Below are 8004 nucleotides of genomic sequence, written 5' to 3' on the forward strand. Positions count from 1 at the left end.
GCATCAACAAGGCCATTAAATGGACCATCCAAGTAAAGTGTTACCAAGCCTTCTGCCTGAGCTCATAATAAAGTCGTTTTTTGTTTCCATGGGAAATGTGGACTGCATCTTCATTAACACCCAATTTACAGTATAAAGTAAAGGACTTTCTCTTAGTGATATAATTTTTAGTTAAAAGTAATACACCACCAGGCTACTGGCTAGAATTGGTAACACTACACACTAAAGCAACACTACAGTATGTAGCATTTTTAGGGAGTAGTATGGTGTCATTCCCATACTTGTCTTGGAGTGCTGCTATTGCATAATGTATCAACACTGCAGAGCATAGTGTTACACTGCAGAACCCAAGTCACATTACTCTACCAGCTCAGTCCACATGTTTCTTTTACTTCAGATGCTGATTTCGTATCTCTCAGCTTGTCCAGAAATGCATGTGTAAAGCGTGTCCTTTAGTGGTGGCTTCAAATCAGACTCTAGGGGATCTCAGGAGCTAAAAATGCAAACATTTGCAGAATACTGCTTTTAAATTACAGTAGCAGCACTTAACTGACTTATTATACATGTTACAAACAGTAGTAATACTTATGCATGACTCCCAAAAACCTGACATCTTTACAACCTCAATACATTTCTTCATGCTTATTCTAAACAAAGAGTCCACACAAATAATGCTGATCTCATTGTTTTCAAGTGGCAGTGATTAATTGTCCTTCTTCATTTTAATGCTCAATAGTCCAAATCACAATGCAGCAAGGGTTTCATTCCCATGTGGCGTAAAAGCATCTGACATCTATATCCAGCATTCACTCCACAGTCCTGTGAAGGACGTTTCTCTGGGATAGCCTCCAGACTTTATGCTAGCCTAAGTACATTAGCATCACTGTTAGGTGAGTGAGTTAGTCATAAAGAGATATTTGGGTCATTTACAGGCTTGTCAGCAGGAATACAGGGCTTCACAGTGGCCACAAGTCACCCACGCAATAGCCGGTGGATCAATGGATCACAGGAGCGCGGCACGGCTGTCGAGCGTGAAACCGAGCCGCGCCATGCACATGATTAGCAGCAGCAGGGCTGCACGATTCTGAGGTCAGACGAGTTCAGCAGCCTGGATGACCACATGCTCCTGCAGTATACTGTATGTAAGAGAACGAGTAGGAAGGAGCCTAGGAGTAACGGTCAGTGTTCAGTTTATGGTATTGTGTAAGATTACTAGGTTTTAGTTTCAATGCAAGCAAATAATATACGCACTTTCAGTTTAAAGAAAATATTTTTTGGCAATAAATAATATGACTCTGGTGATACAATATGTATCATGGTTTCATGAATGTGTTCCCTCAAAATAATGGCAGAGATAAGTTCATTCAGGGTGAGAGGTTCAGTCATCCACAATGGACTCATGGATGCCAGTTGAGGCGGTTTGGGCATCTGATAAGGATGCCACCAGGGTGCCTCCCTAGGGCAAAATAAGGAATAGGTGAAGAGATCATATCTCCACTTGGGAACATCTAGAGATTCCTCATTCAGAGTTGGACAATGGACAAAGGAAGTTTGGGACGACCTGCTAGAGCTGCTACCTCCGTGACCCAATCTCGGATTGACAACTGATGGATGGATGGATGGATGGATGGATGGATGGATGGATGGATGGATGGATGGATGGATGGATGGATGGATGGATGGATGGATGGAAAATATACAGCACAGTTTTCAAAAATAAATGACAAAATTGTCCTGAAAGAGATCCCAGAAAAGCAAAGGTGAGCCATTGGACATAGAGAAGAATTCACATTTTACAGACAAAAAATAATTTTGATATATTTATTCTGTATGCAGAGTGGCTTGCAAACGTATTCATACCTCTTGAACTTTTCTACATTTTGTCACTTTAAATCCACAAACTTAAATGTATTTTATTGAGATTTTAAGTGATAAGTATTGTATAAGTGTAAAGTTGGGGTTGGGGTAAAAATCACTAGATGTGCAAATCTGGTAGAGACAAAGCCCAAAGCACCCAATTGCAGCTAATGGTGGCTCTACTAAGTATTGATATGAATACTTTTGCACATAACACTTTTCAGATTTTTATTTGATAAACATTTTGAAAACTATGTATCATTTTCGGTTCACTTCACACATATGCAATACTTTGTGTTGTTCAATCCCAATAAAATACATTTAAGTTTGAGAAAGTATTGAACATTAAAGTTCAAGAAGTATGAATTATTTTGCAAGCCACTCTATATGGTCATTATAAAAATCAAGAATAAATGTCCTAGAAAAAAATAATAATTCCACAAGTCCTACAACTTGGTCTACTTTTGTCATCCTGTATATTTAATTATAGATATTTTATTACGTACCAATAACATCTCAATAGTGATTATAACCATATTATTCTGTCCAAATACAAACATACACACCCAAATACAGAGAGTGAGAAACAGAGAAAGAGTGACAGTGACAGAGTGAGACTGAGATAGAGAGAGAGAGAGAGAGAGAGAGAGAGAGAGAAAGACAGAGAGAGAGAGAGAGAGAGAGAGAGAGAGAGAAAGAGAGAGATGAAAGCACATGCAGTGTGTCCTCACAGAGGCAAGCTGGGCTGCCGGGCTGGCTGAGGTACACAGCAGGCTTGTGGGAAGGATAGGGTACAGTTAGCTGTCCATGTCCAGCCTCGGGGCTCTATATGAGGACAAACAGGGACACAGAGGGTTATCGGGACAGGGCCGGGGGAAAAGGGGTAAGAACACGTCTGTCAGAGCGGCTCTGACTGACTGACGCATAGGCCCCGAAGACATACACCACTCTGCATAAAATATAAACACCACCCCCCCCCCCACACACACACACACTGCAGCACCTGCATCTGATATCATTACTCTCACCATAGAGTGTGTCTGTTATTGGTGTGAAAGTGTATATCATAATGCAAAGATCTCAGAGCGTCGATTCAACTATATCAATTTTATCAATAGATACTTCTATTTTGAAAATCGGATTCTGATTGGTTGAGCAAAACAGTTAAATAAAACAATCAATATATAGACTTTTATTTAGACTTCACTTAGAATAATTAATAATTAAAGTGGTATTTAAATTGACAGTTAAAGTTTGGTACATTATAGGGATTTAGAGACCTCTCTGTTGAGAATGTGTAACTGTACAGAACATGTAGGTTAAAATTATAGAAATTATAGAAATATAGATAGAAAAATAAAGAAATTCTGTGTTTTTAAGTTAAATATTTTATTAATTTTGGGTAAAGCTTAATATTACAGTCTGCATTTTAGAGGGCAAGTAAAAAAAATAATAAAGAATAAAAAGTCGCCACCTGGATTTAAGTAAGTAAATGATGTGGGGTTGATGCTGCAGTTGGTCTGCAGGTCTAGGTTCAGCAACAGTATGTGCTGAAAGCATGAGATCAGCTGACTACCTGAATACACTGAATATAGATCAGGTTATTTCATCAGTGGATTTTATTCTTTCCTGATGACACAAGCATATTCCAAGATAACAATATCAGGATTCATGGGGCTGGAATTGTGAAAAAGTGATTCAGGGAGCATGAGATCATCATTTTCACACATGGATTGAGAGAGTTCACCACAGAGTCCAGATCTTAACCTCATTGAGAATCTTTGGGATGTGCTGGAGAAGGCTTTGTGCAGTGATCAGACTTTACCATCATCAATGCTGCAAGATCTTGGTGAAAAAAATTTGAAACACTGGATTGAAATATATCTTGTGACATTGCAGAAACAATGCTTATTAAAACAATGCCACAGTGAATATGTGCTGCAATCAGAGCTAAAGCTATATTTAAAATCCAACCCTACTTTAATTCCTTCAAGCTAACAGCCCACTTGCCAGAGATAACACCATGAAGACCCAGAGAGGACTCAACACCAGCAGTCTGCTCAGATTGGATGAAACTTATACAATGGTGTTTTAACACCTGCACTTTTTGGTTCAGTTAAATCAACACTGTAATTAGTTTGGGCAAGTGTGAACACAGTGATCGCACTCAGATGGGAACCAATACAGTCACACTGAGACCCTTGAGAGGAGGTGGTCTCAGTGCAGTCCCATTCAAACTGTGGAGTGATTTGTTAAATTCAAATTAGTTCAATTTAAATTTAAATTTTGAATTCAAAAACTCTTCAACTGATTCAGACAAGAGCAAACAAAGAGTAGGTGTAAAAAAAGCCCCTAAAACAATGCTAAGCTAGTGTAAGCTATGTGGACCGTCATGGTATACATATATTTTATATTCAAATGCATCCACCATAAAAAGAAAATAAATAAATAAAAACAGTGCCATAACCCATTTGAGTATTGTATCCAAGCTTTTTTTGCCCTAAACAACCCAATCTATACATCAAACAACAAAATGAACAGCATAATATATGCTATAAATGTATTTTATATCACCTTTGAGTGCTCTAGAGTGTTTCCTGGATGTCAGCTTGAATGAACAGCTTCAGTGCACCTCCATGTTTTCGCCTCGAGTAGTATTAAGCTCTGGCTGAATAATGAAAATTAGCATTATCATCATGGTGGTAATTTGATTTCTTGGGGGAGGAATAATTTAGAGTGATTGTTATCATTAAAACTTATTAAGAGTTTTTATGTTTAATGAATTTTTATGTTGCTGCTGTTTAATATAAAAGCATTAAGCTGTTCGAGGCTACGCTGTGTGCTACAGCGATTTTACCGTGGAGAATTCTCACCTTACTTATCCCTAAACTGCTTTAATATAACTGTTGCAATACTAATCAGAGAAATATGAGCTCATTTGAGGCCTTTTTTATGTTCAGTTAAAAAAGGCTTAAAGTGGTTTTATTGTCATGTTTTACTAGTGCAGTTCTTTCAGTCATATTTATACAGTCTAAGTAATTAAAAATGATCATTGTATAAAACTAATTTAATCAAATCTAATCATAGTCAAATCTGAAAAGCTGTGAATTGCTTCTTAACTGTTTTAAAATACTGTGAGGCATGAACATTGTTAGACCTGTTTTAGGGGGGGTTATACCCCTAATAAACACGCAGCCCTAAAAAAAAAAAAAACAGTGTGGGTGTTGTTGTTTTATTTAATGTAATAAGTGTGTGTTAGTTTACAATATTAAAAAATGGGGTACAAAATGTTCAGACTGTGAATATGATGCTCAAAAGGGTCAAAACGATTTGATTGGCTATAGATCTGTCAGCTGTCAGTCAGTGTTAGAATAGAAATCCCCTGTTGATTGATGCTGGGTCTTTGTGGGTGGGGGATTAATGTAATGGATTTAATGTAGGGGGAAAAAATAGAAAAATGTTATAAATTTTACTTATTGTAATATCAGAAGCATTAGATTGTCTGATAAAGCAAAATCTGATTAATTGACTGTTAATATTAATTTATGTAAAAATGAATAACATTAAAAAATATAATAATAATAATAATAATAATAATAATAATAATAATAATAATAATAATAATTTATACTGTCAAATGAGTGCTGAGCTTGTGTTGTTGTTTTTTTATATAAAAAAAACATGTTTGTACATGCATTTGTTTGTATTTATTTAGTTAGTAATTTTTGTAGTAATTATTTTTTTTTTTCCCAATCTCTGTTATTGTAATTGCTTGGCTACAATGAAAATGAGGGTCACCCTCAGTGTATTTCAAAGTCAAAATAATGGTTGATTGATTAATTGAATGATAGTGGATGGACAGTAATTAAGTCCCACAATATGCATATTATATTGTATTATTATTAGTATTATTAATAATTAATAATTATTAATATATTCAATAAATATTTGTCAAGCAACCTCTGTTACTATTTTTAAGAAAAAGCTAAAAACATATCTTTGTACATTAGCTTTTAAATGTATTTCTATTTTTCTAGCTTTCACTTAGATCCTTCTTATTATTTATTTGTTATAACTGTTTTATTTTTTGGTTATTATCTTAATTTTATTTTTCTAGCTTTTAATTAGATCTTATTTTTATTTGTCTGGTTTTGATTGTATTTTTATTCATTTGTTTTTGAGTATTTTATTTTATTAGTGTTCCTTTTTAATTGACATTACTATATGTCTTGATTGCTTGCCTATTTCTCCCTACACTTGATGAAAGGACCAATAGAATTTCTCCAACATTACCTGAAATAAACTCTTTTTACATTGTCTTCCATTGAAAGACATGAAGGTTTCTGTCTCTCCTATAAAGTTGCAGTTTTGAAGATACCTGCAAAGGTTTTATATATATATATATAAAAAATAATAATAATAATAATAATATGTGCATTCATAATGTGGATCTTTTAATTCTCCCATGAGACTCCAAATCCTCTTAGTCAAAGCGTAGATCCCTATTCACATGTGTAAATCTCTATTGCTCACACTACTGCTGTGTGGTCATATGACCCTTACACTCCTAAAAGTGGTGAACATCCACACCCACCCCCTCATCACTTTCCCAGCTACTTTAGAAGCCCTGAGCTCATACACCAACAAAACAAACAGAGATGAAAAGCTAACAAACAGCGCAGTGGAACGAGCCGGCCCCGTAAGAGTGTATTCACGGCACAGCGAGGATCAATCGCTTAACTCTGCGCTCGCAACGCTACGTGCACACGCTTTCCACACGCTCTCCCAGCATCAAAGATGGCATGAACTCCTCCACCATCGCAGCGCATCATCCAGGGGAATACGGCAGCACGAGCCGCCCGCCCGAGGACTGCTTCAAAAACAGAGCGCCACTGTAAATAAAGTCACTTTAGATTTCATTAACTCTCCGCGGGGCTCGAAAGCTCTCGATTCAGGAGAAAAAGCCTCCTCTTCTCCACGTTGATTACCAGGCTGCTAGCTGAGCTTTGGAGTTTGCTGGTGTAGATTTTCCTGACTGTAATATCCTTTCCCTGTCCTCCTCCTCCTCCTCCTCCACCTCCCGCGTCTGGCCGGCCCCAGGCTCTTTCCACCAACTGCTCATCCAATTGAAACCTCAATATGTAACTGTTCCCAATTAGCTCCTTCATGAGCCCATGGCTCCACCACACTGCCTGCTCCATTAGAGTCCTGAGACGCATCCAAAACAGCGCATACACACCGCTCAAAACCCATAAATCAGCAGGGGGTGCTGGAAAAAAGAGGACATTAAGGTTAGGGCTTGGCTGGCTGTAGTAATGAATAAAAGAGGAAAGTGCCATATTGTTGTGCTGTTAAATTAGTCTGGATCTGCTCTGATACCTGGAGGCCAGTTTACAAGGTCGTCATGAGTCAGCATCGTATCAGCTCACATTAAAACGTGATTAAACTCTCAATTACTTCTTTTTTTTTTTAAAGCAAATATTTAACAGACGTAATATGCGAGTTGGATTTGGATTGGGATTAAATGATTAATCAAACAAAACAAATCATGTTTGAATGATGAATTACTGTTGATGAATTTTACTGTTTGGACCTGGCTAGTGCGCCCACTAGAGGTTTAAATAAAAATCTACTCTGACCTGGCTGTAATTCCACCTCAATTAATGATGAAATTGCTTGGCTATATTAAAAATGAGGTTCACCCTCAGTGTACTTTCGTGTCAAAATAATGGTTGATTGACTGATTGATTGATTAATTGATTGATTGACAGTGGATGGATAGTAATTAAGTCCCACAACATGCATATTATGTTTTATTATTAATGTTATTAATAATTCATAATTATTAATATATTCGAGAAATATTCTTTAAGCAAACTCTGTTACTATTTTTAATTAAAAGCTAAGAATTATTTTTGTGTTACATTTCAATTAGAACTTTTCTTATTTTTCTAAAACGTGATTAAACTCTCAATTATTTTTTTTAAAGCAAATATTTAACAGACGTAAGATGCTAGTTGGATTTGGGTTGTGATTAAATGATTAATCAAACAAATCATGTTAGAATGATGAATTACTGTTGATGAATTTTACTGTCTGTAATTCCACCTCAATTAATGAAGAAATTGTGAATATTCTAGCTTTATT

This window comes from Astyanax mexicanus, chromosome 9 (assembly GCF_023375975.1).
Source record: "Astyanax mexicanus isolate ESR-SI-001 chromosome 9, AstMex3_surface, whole genome shotgun sequence".
Taxonomy (NCBI): domain Eukaryota; kingdom Metazoa; phylum Chordata; class Actinopteri; order Characiformes; family Acestrorhamphidae; genus Astyanax; species Astyanax mexicanus.